We start from the raw sequence: 15091 nt of genomic DNA on the forward strand, positions 1-15091 counted from the left end.
ACTCTTTGCCACCCCATGGACTGTAGCCCTCCAGGCTCCTCTGTCCATGGGATTCTCCAGGCAAGAATACTGGAGTGGGTTGCCATTTCTTTCTGTGTGGGATCTTCCCAATCCAGGGATTGAACCCGGGTCTCCAGCATTGCAGGCAGCTTCTTTACCATCTGAGCCAGCAGGGAAGTGACTTTCTAATTTCATTGTCCTGCTCACTGGCCATAGACACTTGGATTCTTTGAGGAAGAACTAGACCTTAAATGTAGTGAGGACAAAGGCAGTCTGATAGCTCCTGAGGAATAAAATAACAAAACAAACGGAAACAAAACATAGCAAACAAAACCCTGGATACTCCAGGTTAAATTTAAATTGTATGTGCAAGGGCTAAGATTTATCATTAACATATCACTAGTGGTACTACTGACAATTATGATAGACCACTGCTACTAATTATTGAAGGGTCACTGTTTGCCAGTTGTACATAAATAAATAATTAAATATATACCTAAATAATTATGTATATATAAATGTTATAAGTGTATGTATACAAATATGTGCACAAATAAAAAATATGTAAGTTGTAATCTACAAAATTTCCTGCCTGCAAGATAGATACATTATTCCCATTCCTTTTGATATTCAAGGGAAGGAAGTTTCCCAAAGTTGAAGCAACTTGTCCAAAGTGAAGTCATTAGCAAATGTAGAGGCAAGGACTTCCCTGGTAGTCCAGTGGGTTAAGAATCTACCTGCCACTGCAGGGGACATGGGTTTGATCCCTGGTCTGGGAAGATTCCACATGCACTGGGACAACAAAGTCTGTGAGCAACTACTGAAGCCTGTATGCCCAGGGCCTGTGCATGACAAGAGAAGCCACCACAATGAAAAGACTTTGCACAGCTACTAGAGAGTATCCCCCTCTTGCCACAACTAGAGAAAACCGGAATTCACTCACGAAGATGCAGAGCAACCGAAACGAAAATGAATGAACAAAGATTGCCTTAAAAAAGGGATAGAGACAGGGTTGGAGCAAGTGTATGTCTGAACTCAGGGCCCCCGTGTGTCCACGTCATCACGCTGCCTCAGGTATGTAGACCCCATGTGAGTCCTGAGCGGGAGTGTCTGAGAAACAACACGCCTGGGCTTAGACAACACACCACTGCTCATGTTGGTGACAAGCAGAGGACAAGGAGTGGTTTTAGGATATTTGATACTTTCTGAGACTTTGGATACACTCACCCTCAAGATGTTCTTTCTAGCAGGAGTCTTTTCTAAATGTTGTGTGTACAGTGGCTTTTATTATCCTTCCCTTTTTCTAATATTTTTTAAACCGTTTCTGTTTTCTTCTTGCTGCTCCACAGGCCAGCCTGCTTCTGTTGACTGGAGCTGGGCTTTCTTTCTGTAGTGAGTGAAACAGTTCGGCCAGCTCTGTACCTGGGCATGGCCTCTTTCCTCTGCTAGGGTGGTGGGTGTGGGTGGCAGCTCCTGACACCGTGGATTTGTGAGCCAGGCTCTGAGGCCCTACAGACAGAGCCTACAGAGGGAAGGGCCTCCGGCACAAGAGATGCTGTGGTCATCTGTATGACACCTTCCTGACAAGTGTGCAGAAAGCTCAGGCTTTTTGAGGCATTCATCTTTTAACATTATTCACAGAGAGAGGGAAAATGTCCACTATATCTACACGAGAAGAAACTAGCTTGAATCTCCAGTTAAGGATGTAAATCAAGAGGCTTGTTCAAACTTTATTCATTCCTCAAAACATCAGTGAACACCTCGTAAGGGCCACAGATGGACCAAGATGCTGGGATACATACAGCAGTGAACTAAACTGACTAAAAAGAAGCAAGTCAATAAAAAGAGTAGATTTTAAATGTTCCCACCACAAAGAAGAATTGGTAATTATATGACAGAGTGGAGGTGTTCACTATTGCTATGCTGGTAATCGCTTGCTGCATATGAGTATCAAACCAACACCTTAAATGTATACAATGCTGTATGTCAATTACATCTCAATGAAGCTGGGGGGAAAGCCAAACAATCAAGCAAATAAAGCACCACCTCTATCAAGAAAACTCCATCTGAAAGGAGATTTTCTTGTCTAAAAGGAGAGACAGGCAATAAACAAATAAGACATAAAATATGCAGTTTGTTTGATGATAGCAAAAAATAAAACAGGAAAATGAACTGGGAGTATTCAGGACAGTCTGGGAGCGCCTTGAGGATGGAATTTGAGCAGAGACGTGAAGGAAGTGAAGGGATAGATGGTGGGGAAATCTGAGGAGAGAGCATTTTAGGTGAAGGAAATAGTAAGTGCAAAGGCCCAAAGGCAGGAGAGTACCTAGAGTGGTTAGTAAAAAGCAAAGAGGCCAGTATGGTAGGAGATGGGGTTGGAGAGAGAGCCAGAGGCTCAAAGGCCTTTGCCCTCACAGTTAGACTTTAGGCTTTTCCCCTGAGTAACATGAAAAACCTTTAGTCTCTTAGAGGATGAAGAGTATGGAAAACAGACTGTACAAGTCCAAGGACAGGAGAACAGTCAGGAAGCCATTGCCATCATGCATGTGACTGATGATGAAGCTTAGACGAGGGGAGCAGGGGAGGTGATGAGCAGCACTTGAATCCAACATGTATTTTGTGGACAAGTCCAATGGACTTGCTAGTGGATTGGATAAATAAGGTAAATTACTTGAAGTCATTTTTTTTCTCCCCACCTAAAAGTTATTTTAGTCATTTTCAGGCCTAGATAGAAAGTTACCTAGATCATTTATTATCCTTGACTAGATACTTATATTCTTTTAAATAATATCTTAATTTTTCGAATTATGCATATCCATTACTCTATCCTTCTTATAAAAAGTCATGCAGTGCAAAATGAACACTCCCACTTACCATGCCGCAGTTGTCCTTTTCCAAGAAAGAGATAATCTCTTTTATGTTTGACTTTTTCCCTGTGTTTGTATATCAGAAATATAGTTTTATTCTTTTAACAAAAATGGGATCATAATGTTCACATTGATTTCTGCTTAATATGCCTTGAAGATCTTTCCAAATTAGTAACCTAGAGGTTCACTTCATTCTTTTAAATATCTTAGGACTCCTCTAGAAATGTATCTGACTAATTTCTCTCCTCTCCGCTAATCACTGTCTAAATTAGGGTATCAAAACAGGCAGGCATCCACACACATGCCCTAGGAAGAGTGTCTCCTTCCAGAAAGCATCCACAGATGACATTTTAAGGTTGAGAGGATGAGCCCAGCATGCAGAGCCAATCTGTTTGACATGTCTTGGAGGGGATCACAGTTGCCTTAAGTCACTTGAGTTTGAAAGTACTTTTTCTGGGGAATCGCTTGGGACATTTTGTGCTCCTGGTTTCCGAACACCTCATTCCCTAGCATTCATGGTTAGAGAAAGTTCGAGGGCCCAGGGCAATGGGTTGGCCTGGCCTTACAGGGTCGGCAGACTTCCCAAACCAAAATGGAGCATCTGACTCAACAAGGATAACTGATGTTAATGGCTGGAGATATTTCTCTATATATGTATGCTTCTTTTCCAATTAAAAAGTTGCATTTTATTATTTGTTGTAATTGCATAGGTAAGGCATGAACATTGTAGGAAAATTTAAAAAAAAATACAGAAAAAGACTAGATAGTGATGACCAGAAAGCTTTTACCTAAAGTTACTCTTTTGCAATTTACAAGAGGATTAGAAATTGGGTTGGCTGTGACATACCTGTTTTACATGGTTGCCATAGTACAAACCACTAACTTCGCTTGGTTCTTTTGCCCCTGGGTAAGGGTTTGTCAAGGAGCTTCCCTGGTGGCTCAGATGGTAAAGATTCCTCCTGCAATGCAGGAGAACTGGGTTTGATGCCTGGGAGGGGAAGATCCTCTGAAGAAGGAAATGGCAACTCACTCCAGTGTTCTTGCCTGGAGGATCCCATGGACAGCCTCCTCTGTTACAGGCTGGCTGGTTACGGAGGAGGACTGGCTACAGTTCATGGGGTTGCAAAGGTGCAAAGGGTTAGACACGACTGAGCAACTAACATGTGAGCATGCACACACACACACACACACACACAGGGATATGTCATGAGGAGGTGGGAGGGAGCACAGACATATCCTGTTGCTAAACCAACTCCTGCTTTGCATCACCAGATCCTGTTCATAAGGAAGTGACGTTATAGTGCTGGAGGCAGTTGGACCTGTTGACCATGGTTTCCATCTGTTGGGACAATGCTTAAAATTCAGCAGCTATTATTCACTCTTTCTGATCCTCTGTAGAGGCACCTGGAACACAATCATGCCTTCCTCTGGGCTGTGTTTACTTGTTTTGAATTAATGACTGGGACCTAGTCCTTCAGCTCTGCACTGGTGAAGAACAGCAGAGAATGGAAATGAGAAGAAGGGTTTGCCCAGCTGGGTGGGTCCTTCCAGGACAGCAGACTAAGCCAGGTGAGAAGGCCATAAGAGATGTTAGGACTCATCGCTTCCCAGCACAGCCAGGATGGGTGTTTGTCTCGATGCCAGGTGCCATTCTGCTGAGTTGGGACATAATGGCTGGACACACTAGCCTGGGATAAAGGGAGGAGTACTCACATATATTGTGCCAACAGGGCGGTGGATGCACGAGCTTCTCTAGTTGCTGAATGGAATTCAGTCCTTTAGCCTTTCACCTTTCATGCAAATGACTAGGCTTATTCTTGCTTGAGGCAGCAAAAGTCTTTTGTTTCTATTATTGTGGTCATTAAAATTTATAAAACATAGGAATAGTACTATAAGATGGGGTTTTAAGAGATAATAAGGCAGAGTCTTTGCCACCCCCAAACTCTCATTATCCAGGGGTAGGAACAAAATATGAGCAAGAAATAGTATCACTGGGTAGCAAGTAGTGAGTGCTACCTGAACAGAATGGAAGTTAAATGTTAATGGTGATCAGAGGAAGGAGACATGGCCTTACTAGAGTGGACATGACATAAAACTTCAGGAAAGGGGTGGCATTGGGTTTGGAATCTAAAGGACATCTAGAAGTGAGAGACATGGAGACGAGAGGTGGGTGGGGATGTCGGGCAGAGGAGATGGCTCAGGTAAAGGATTGGGGCTGGCGGACAGATACGCAAGAAGTAAAAATGGTGAATATCACAAAGGAAGAGTCAGAAAGCATGAGTGTGTGGGAACAAGGCACAGAAAAGTGAGAGATATGGTAACATTGTGAAGATAGATTATTGGAGGAACGATGATGTTGACCGAAGCATGGATTTCTGGAAGGATGATTGGGAGGAAAATGGTGACTTTGAGACCGGCTCAGATGAAGGAGGAAAATACAGATGAAGGTGACTATCCAGCTCAAGAGTGCAATCACTTGAGCGGGAGAATGTATGTGGAAGTTAGTGTCAAGGATCGTTAAAGTGATTGGACTGTGAGGTCTCCCATATGGAGCAGCAGGAAGCCATCCTCTCAGTCTTGCTTATGCTCACATGTTGGGTGGAAGGAGGAAGTGGCTGCAGTGAAAGACATGGGGTACTGGCCCCCGTGATAAGAGTGCCACGAGAAGGTTCACAACAGAAAAAGGAGAAGAAAATTTCAGGAAAATGGAGCCTTGTTTCCACCTTGACTGCCACAGAAAAGCCAGGAATGAGCCCTGAAAACGGTGAGTTCCCAGCACTGTGTAACTGCACAGGGCGGTTAGAAGTTAGCAGTGACTCGAGAGACCAGTTGTGATCAAGTCGGCTTGGTGGGTGTTTGGAGTGGGTGGTGATGAAATAAATACAGTGAGGATAAACCAGTGGTTTAAAAATTTGGCTGAACATCCTCATCACTTGGAGGGAACCTGAAAAATAAAATTCCTAGGCCCCACATCAGACCCTGTGATTCATATTTGTAGTGGTTGTACCTGGGAAACTGGTACAGATAGTTCAACTGCAGCCAGTCCACAGAGCATCATTTATGAACCACTGGTAGGTGATATGAGTTGAGAAATTGGATGCACTTGAGAGGAGAGGAGGGCTGAAGAAGTTTTCTTGGTAGTTTTGCTTTCCTTTAATTTTATTTTTAGAATAGAGGGGATCTGAGCTCTTTTTCCAGGTCATAGGGGAGATAATCTGATTGAAGATACAAGAGAGATGGGAGATAAGAGATAGCCAAGGGTCCCCAGCTGTAGAAAATAAGCTGGGGTCCTCTGAGGCAGGTGGGTGCAGGGCAGCCTGGAGTGGGGAAGGTGGAGGAGATGGAGAGCCAAGGGAAAATTTGAGGACGTGAAAGGAAACCTCTGAATTCTTAAACTGATCCCAAATCAAGCTCTGCGTGTTCTTCAAAGATGGATTCAATTCGCCTAAGAATCTTGTTGAGTCCTTCCTAGCACTGTGTTGAGCAAATCACATGGGGCTTTCATCATGCCAGTTACACCCAGGAAAGGCAGGTTATGAAAGTTTAGAATTATGAAATGAGACAAGTTGTGCAGTTCAACATGAGCTTATCTTTTGAAAGTTTCTATTTCACAGCTTCCGTGAGAATGTGCTTTATATGACATGTAACACCGAGTATTTAAGAGACCGGTGCTAAGTGGAAGAATTGTCCAAGGGCCTCTTACGGTCTCAGGCAGCATCTGAGAGTCCAGTTTTGGGGTTAGAAGGGAACATTGTGGATGCTATGCCCACAGAATCTGTTGAAAATGGGTTCTCAGCGTTGTGGCAGGAAGCATTGTGTCATGAATCATACCTCACACGTTTCTCTTGCTGGCTGCCTAGGCTCTGTGTGAAATCTGGGTCTGTAATCTACTCCTTCTATCATTTTCTACACTCTACCAAGAGTCAGCACAGTCCAGCCATCATCTGCACATTTTCTTTGCATCCTGTGAAGCACATCTCTAGTATTCTTATAATAGAAATGAACTTAGTGGGTCAGGTAGTGAATAAGAACCACTACACTTTTTTGAACTCATCATGTACATTTTATCTAGTACCTCCCTTTTAAATGTGTCTTGGGAAAATTTCTGTTTTAATATCCTATCACAATGAAATAATTATTTCTTATTGTGAAAGACAAGACACCACCAATATTACAGCCTTTACACTTGATACCTGGAGAAGGAAATGGCAGCCCACTCCAGTGCTCTTGCCTGGAGAATCCCAGGGACGGGGAAGCCTCATGGGCTGCCGTCTATGGGGTCGCATAGAGTCGGACACGACTGAAGCGACTTAGCAGCAGCAACAGCACACTTGATACCATTTTAAGGTATCTCAAGGCACTTCAACCTCACAATAGCACTGTTATATAGTTATTCAGATTCCCATTTTACAGATGAAAGAATTGAGGCTCAGAGGGGCAAGACATATTGCTCCAAAATCACATAGCTAACGAGTGGTGAGAAAGGGAATCCAACCTGTCTGTCTGACACCAATGCCAGAGCTCTTCAATCGTAAATGATGAAATAGATGGAAACATAGTTAATTAGAAGGGGAAGGCATCCTTGGGAGTTAAAACTACTTATGCTGGGTGCTCCTGATTTTTTCAGCACAGTCTTGGCTGGGCATTATTCAAAGAATCTCAGCTGAAGTGCCTGCTTAAGGGACACAGGTCATTTGCCTTCATCCTCAATGAAGATGGCTTTTAGAAAAGCCAGTTGGATGAACCACTGGAAGCCTGTGGTACCTTCTGTGAGTTCATAGAACATGAGAGTGAGGCAGAGACTGACTCTAATTTATCTCGGAGTGGATGGACAGAGAGCTTGTTCATTCATTCAAGAAATTGTCCTCATAGAGTGAACCTCTGTGTACCACGCCTTTATTTGTGTAGTGGAAACAAAAGTGTGAAGCATTAAGTCCTGGGAGGGGACACTGATAAGAAGCAAGAAGGACTGGGAGGGGAGTGATCACCTGTGACAGATAGAGGTACGGAGCAGGGCTCTAACCCAGACAGGGAGGTGAGTGGGAGGTGTTAGTTCCTGTGAACTGGAGTTAACCCCTTGACTGATGTAGGGCAAAACCCACGGAAGGCAGCCTTTCAGGATTCAAGGTAGGACGGAAGTGTGTTCCAGTGATGTTAACTCGTTTCTAGACTTGCATCTCCAGATGAGGACAAGACGAGGGCACTTGGCCATCCTCGCATCACCTTAAATACTCAAAACTGGACTTCTTGCACCTTCCCCTGCTCACCCTTACCCTAGTTTCTTATGACATTGGATATCTGGCCATTTTAGCCAACGACTACGGCTCCAAACCTCAAGCACTCCAAACCTCAATTCACCTTCCTTCCTCTATTCAGCCAATCTCCGGGTCCTTGAAATTCTTCTTTCATCACATTTCTCCTGTTGATTCCTAACTCTTCTTCGTGGCCACTGTTTTAGTTCAGTTCTCTATCACCTCAGGTTCTGATCTGTAGTAACTTCCTCCTTAATCTGCAAGACTCAACTTTTTCCTCTAATGTATTCAGCCAAGTAAATCAAAATGCCATTTTATTTCCTATATGCATCCACTAATTCACTCGGGTATTTATTGGGCACTACTCTCTGTCAGGCACTCTTCTATGGCACAGAGATGAATATGACCCTATCAGGTCCCTTTCTTATTCCGTGATCCTCAGTTCCTTATATCAGCACAAGCTGGCCTCCCGCTCCATCCCTACATTTCTTTACACAGCCCCTCAGCTCTGGTCATTGCCCACTGTTCCCACCTGCTCATTGCTACCTCTGTAACTTTGTCATGCTCTACTCTACTCAAGGTCATCTCTCTTTCTACTCCACACATCTAACTCCTACTCACCCGTCAAAACCCAGATCAAATCTCATTTTCTTAATGAAGTCTTTCCTAACCATCTTACTTCAGGACCATTTCCTCTCTCCTATAATCCCACAGTATTTAAAGCCACCATTATTTTTGGAACTGCTACTTCACATACACATATGGATTCATTTTTATGCATGTCTAGTGGGGGGAAGAAAGGTTGCAATCTGGAACAGTTTATTGTAAAGGATTTAGTCACTCTGGGCGGCATGGTAGATGGAGACGCAAAATAGGCATCCGTTTGCCAAATGTAGTTTAAAATTCCTGTGGGTGGATCTTAGAGCCCAGATCTGCAGGCTGTGTGCCTGGCTTACCCACTTGGACCAAGTGCTGCTGTTCAGAATGGCCAAAACCCACAGAGGCCCAGTTCGTCTCTGCATCTGGCAATAATTCCAAGAATTTCTGGATTTGTCCTTCAGTGATTCTTCGCAGAGTTCTGTCAGCTAAAGAGGAATACTTTAGCAATATCTAATGTTTATTGAGTGCTTACTATGTGCTGGGCATTGCATTAAGTGCTTTATCCACATCATCTTCTTCAGCCCTCACAGCAGCCGTTAAGGTAGGACTATCACTTTCATTTCACATGCGAAGAAATGGAGGCTAAGAGAGATTTAATAACTCGTCCAATTTTACACAGCTGGTAGCAGTGTTAGTCAGAGGAATTCGGGCTTTTCTGTTTTTATTTTATTCTTGAATTTTAACCCTTCTATGCAATCCAGGGATGGGTATAAAAACTAGTAAGGTTACCTAAAGCCTTCCAATTTTCAGGTGAATGCTGGGACTCGTAATCTTTGTGGTCTAAGAAGCTTTGCATTGAAATGAGGATTATTTTAGAAACAACGTGGTTTTCCCACTGAAAAGATGCTTTGTCATATTCAGATTTAAAATAACTGCTGCCTCGTCATACTCCCATTCTATCCTGAAAGCCCAGCGCTGGACAACTCGGAAGATAGGGTGTGAAAGGGCAACTCATGAGAATGTTTTCTGGGAAAACTGATGGGTGAAAGACTTCCTGAGAAATTTCACACTGGGAGAGGAGTACTCTGCTCTGCTGTATTTCACGGCAGACCATGAAATCCTTCTTTGGGGCGTGTGTCCCTTGCCCTGTGTTTATAGTTGTCACTGGTTCAGGTGGCCTGAAATGCCTGATGTTGGAAGTACTTGCCATTTCAGATTCCCCATCGACCATGAAGGGTGAAAAGAGTCTCCTGATCTGTTTAAAATTTTATTTATTTATCCACTTATTTTTGGCTGTGCTGGGCTTTCTTCGCTTCATGGGCTTTCTCTAGTTATGGTGGGTGGGGGAGACTTTCTAGTTGCGATTCGTAGGCTTCTCACTGTGGAGCACAGACTCTGTGAGTGCAGGGGTCAGTAGTTGCAACTCACTGGCTCTAGAGCATAAACTCAAGGGTTGTTGCCCATGGCTTTAGTTGCCCTGCAGCGTGTAAAATCTTCCAGGACCAGGGATCAAACCCATGTCTCCTTCACTGGCAGGCAGATTCTTTACCACTGAGCCATGAGAGAAGCCCTCTCCTAATCTTATAAAAATCTGAATCATATAGCTTAGAAAGATGGAGTTTGTATCCATTAACAGAGGGACAGATTTTTATGTTATTTTTTTAGTGTCAATTTGAATATGCAAACTTGATGGAGATATTGGTTGCATCTTTTTAAAAAAAATGTGTTTTTGTTTTGTTTTATAAAAATCCAGATTTTGAGAAGCATATGTAGCTGAGATGAAGTGAGCCAACATTTTGGTCCAGGAAGAAAAGCAGAAAAGAAGAAGCTCTTGGTGATCCTGAATATTAAGTCTTTTCTTTGGAGTCAATTGTAACACTTCTTGTTACAGTAATAGCAGGCACGTACATAATGAAGCATTATTAAAGGTGGACGAGTCCCTGAGAAAATCACCAGTGGTAAGAAGAATAAAAAATGCTTCACCAAAACAGCTTTTAAAATCTCCAGCATTTAAATTCTCCTGCTCTCTCAAAATTCAGCTTCCCTTAGAAGAATGCCTCCTATTTAAATTTTTTCTTAATAATGTGAAATATCAAATCACTTTTACTTTAATTTTTTTTTCATTTTAAAATGAACTAAACCTCATCCTTCACATGTTTTCACAGTGAAGAGACTTATGATTACGTTGGGAAAATGTAATTTTGGTTATGTTTCCTTCAGAATTTGCTAATGTGAAAAAAGTATCTTTTAAAAAGATGTGATTTAATGAGAGTTCATTTTTCTTTTTCAGTTCCTCAGAAGATCAAAGCAAAATCAAATAGAATACCATTCTTTCCCAACTTGGGTTAGGTGTTAGGCAGTGCTGTTTGCTACCTTCTCTCTTACTCTTCAGTACAAGGGTACTATTAATAGTTTAGAATATGTGATGTAAGGGCTATGCCAATTAAGAGTTACATTTGTTTGCTAGTAACAAAGATTTAGCTACAGTGCTTAAGAACATAAGGGTTTAATTTTCTCTTTTTAAAAAATTATTTATTTATTTTTGGCTATGCTGGGGCTTCATTGCTGTGAGGGCTTTTATCTAGTTGTGGCAAGTGGGGGATACTCATCGTTGCCGTATGCAGGCTTCTCACTGCGGTGGCTTCTCTTAGTGGAGCATGGGTTTTAGGCACAGACTTTAGCAGTTGTGGCACTTGGGCTCAGTGGTTATGTCTCCTGGGTTCTAGAGCGCAGGCTCAGTGGGCTTCATGGCTCCACCGTATGTGGGACCTTCCCCGACCAGAGATGGAACCCATATCTCCTGCGTTCACCATTGAGTCAACAGGGAAGCCTAAGGGTTCAGTTCTCTTAAACAAGAACACAGAGGTAAGGCAGTCATTGCTTAATACTGTAACTCCACAGTGCCATCAGGAATCCAGGCTCATTCTGTCTTTCTGCCCCACCACCCTTAGTTTGTGACTTTTACTGTCAAGGACTCCTCATGATTTAAGAAGGCTGCTGAAGCTCCAGTCATTACATATAAATTCTTATCAGGAAACAAAAGGGAAGACTTCTTGAAAAACATATTAATAGCTTTTACTTATATCCTGTTTGGAGAAGGAAATGGCAACCCACTCCAGTATTCTTGACTGGAAAATTCCACACAGAGAAGCCTGATGGGCTATAGTCCATGGGACTGCAAAGAGTTGGCCACGCCTAAGTGACTAAGCAGATATCCTCTTGGCCACTATGTAGCTAGTATGTAACATAGTGCACTGTAAAGTAATAGAATGTAATTTTTCAGTTTAGGCATATTACCCCAGCTTCTGTTAGTAAGGAATAAAGAGATAATGAATTGCCATCAAAAATCCCTGTCACAAGATCTGTGTTTTAGTCTGGCTATTATCTAGGATCAGCTGGACTATACAACAACAAGAAAGTAACCCTGGGATCTTGGTGACTTGTAACAAAGACATCTTTTTTACTCACAAAGCCTGATCTAAATAAGCCTCAGTGACTCTGAAGTGTGGCTCCCCTCCATGTGATGACTGCTGCCTTTTATGGCCCCTTCTTCTTAGCATATGGCTTCTGGGATGCTGAGATAAGGGGACATAAAACTGAAGGATCTCACAAGGGTTATTCACTGCGCCAGCATGGGAGTAACACACATCACTTCTGCTTACTCTCTTCTGGCCAAAACTAGTCATATAGTCGCTTCCAATTGCAGTGGGGCTAGGAAGTACCATCTTTCTACTACTCAGGAAGGATCCCATAGTGATGAGTTTGTCTGTGCAATTTAGTCCTATTTCCAAACTAAGCCATTTGGATTCAATAGGTCCTAGGCGATAGGATAGCCTGTTTTGCAGTAACCATTTATCAAGTGGTTACTATGTACCGAAGCCTGGTGTCACATGCTGAAGGCACAGATATGAAAAAGATGCAAATCCTCTTTCAAAGAATTTATTGACTAATAAAGAAGACATACACATCTGTGGAATAATAATGACAATAAAAGTAAAAAAAAATCAGGTGCTCTGGGAATTGAAAGTTGGGAGAATATCTTCTAGTTGATGCCTAGGGAAAGGTTTTTGGAGGAAATGATATTTAAACAAGTCCTTAAAAGATTAGCAGAATTAGCCTAGGTGATGTGGTCAATCAATAGTGTCTCTCTCAAGGAGTTTTCTGAATCAGTAGGAATGTTAGCCTGTAATTTCCATGGTGCCAGTGTCTAGCTATTTGATCTTCGACAAGTTTTTCCCTTTTGTAAGATGAAAGAATCTGATAAAATGCTCTCTATTGTTTGTTTCACGTCTAATACTCTGTGATTCTCCAATTCTTAAACCAACGTTCTAAAAGCCTAATGATGTGATTGTGGAACAAGTAGACAGTGAAACCTTCGAAACAGAAGTACAGTCAATGTTCTTTGACATACACTGGGAAAATAGAGAAATGTAGAGGAAAAGTCTAAATATCAGGTGATATCTATCTCATTCTCCTGTTTTATTGCAACTTCTTCCAGGATTTCTGGTGCACGGGTTTAAAGATTTCGTTTTGCTTTTTTTAATGTAGTTGCCAAATAGAGCATGGGTTATATTAAAGCAGTCCATAGTCAGTCTCTCAGTATGCTACTGCAAGCATTTTTTACCATGTTATTTAAAACTCTTTAGAAATAAGAGAAAATATGATAAAAATGATGTTTAGGTCCATTTCTATGCTTCCTTGTGGTAAGCTATTTAAAAGTCAGGTTTCCCTCATGTACTAGTGAAGCTTGTGTGCTGTGCTAAGTCATCAGCCATATCCGACTCTTTGTGATCCTGTGGACTGTAGCCCTCCAGGCTCCTCTGTCCGTGGGATTTTCCAAGCAAAAATACTGGAGTGGGTTACCATGTCTTCCTCCAGGGGATCTTCCCGACCCAGAGATCAAACTCATGTCTCTTGTGGCTCCAGAATTGGCAGGCTGTTTTTTTTTTTTTTTTTTTTAACCACTAGTGACACCTGGGAAGCTCAGTGAAAATGAAATAATATTGTAGTAGCTTTAATCTTGTAATAGCAGACATTGGGTTGCTTTTATTACAGTTTGTTTGTTAAAAATTGTAACTCACATTTGTTGTACATGAATTACATGTCAGTAACTCTAACAAGTGCTTTGGAGAGACTATTGACTCACTGATCCCAGAATCAGATAGTGTAGATAAGAAACCTGCCATTTAGAGAGATTACATAACTTGCTTAAGGTCTCATAACTAGAAAGTGGCTGAACTGACATCCACACTTTCATTTCTGCATTTCGAGAGCCTGCATCGTACTATTGCACGGTACTGTCTGTCTCTGCGGCAAATGGCAAACCAAACTTGCTAGGTATAAGCAAAAAGGTGATGCGACTAAAGCTCAGAGGTAGCTCTCACTTCAGGAAGGCAGGAAACAGGTTTCCCTCTTGCCCACCTTGTTCTTGATCACTGTATCTTGGCTCTGCTCTGCTCTGTGTTTCCTTCACTTACCATTACGTATTCGATGTGGTCACCTCTGGTACTTCTCACAGTTGGTGATTTGAGTGGCACGTTGTTGTTCAGTCACTCAACGTGTCCAATGACCCCACGGACTGCAAGTGTGCCAGGCTTCCCTGTCCTTCACCATCTCCTAGAGTTTGCTCAAACTCATGTCCGCTGCGTCAGTGATGACATCCAACCATCTCATCTTCTGTCATCCCATTCTCCTGCCTTCAATCTTTCCCAGCATCAGGGTCTTTTCCAATGAGTCAGTTCTTTGCATCAGGTGGCCAAAGTATTGGAGCTTCAGCATCAGTCCTTCTAATGAATGTTCAGGGTTGATTTCCTGAATAAAGGGCAAGAGAGCCTTCTTTTCCAAAGTTTTGTTAAAAATTCAGCAGTCAAGACTCATTGGGCCTCCCAGGAGGTGCTAGTGGTGAAGAGCTTGTAGGAGACCTAAGAGATGCCATTTCATCCCTGGGTCAGTAAGACCCCCTGGAGAAGGGAATGGCACCCCACTCCAGTGTTCCTGCCGGGAGAATCCCCATGGACAGAGGAGCCTGGCGAGCCACAGTCTATGGGGGTCACAAAAGAGTCGGTCGGACATGACTGAAGCTACTTAGTCTGCTGCAGAGTCCCATTGGTTTGGCTTTTCCATGTGGCCGTCCCTGGCTGAATCACATGTATAGGGTATAGAATGTTCTGACGTCCTGAGTATCAATCACAGGACCATCCTTTGAGCTGATGAGGACTGTCAGGGGCAAATTTTAGCTCTGTCCAAGAGGGACAAGAGGGGTGGATAGTCTTCAAAGTTCAACTCGGGCATTTTTGTCAAAAGAAGGCCAAATGGGTACTGGGCAGGCAAAACCAACCACTGCTCTCCACGCTGGCTTCCACAGCTTCTCCT

General features: G+C 42.7%; 1 long non-coding RNA gene across 4 annotated transcripts in view; it reads left to right on the top strand.

Annotated features, from left to right (window-relative positions):
- The first annotated feature begins 4106 nt into the window (after window positions 1–4106).
- The window catches only part of LOC138427849 (uncharacterized), a 70430-nt gene continuing 59445 nt past the window's right edge, over window positions 4107–15091 (top strand). For all 4 annotated transcript variants that reach the window (XR_011252196.1, XR_011252194.1, XR_011252197.1 and 1 more), the window contains exons 1-2: window positions 4107–5631; window positions 10473–10677. This is a non-coding gene — a long non-coding RNA (uncharacterized lncRNA). The remainder of the gene's footprint in view (window positions 5632–10472; window positions 10678–15091) is intronic.

Source organism: Ovis canadensis, chromosome 22, assembly GCF_042477335.2.
Source record: "Ovis canadensis isolate MfBH-ARS-UI-01 breed Bighorn chromosome 22, ARS-UI_OviCan_v2, whole genome shotgun sequence".
NCBI classification, from domain to species: Eukaryota; Metazoa; Chordata; class Mammalia; order Artiodactyla; family Bovidae; genus Ovis; species Ovis canadensis.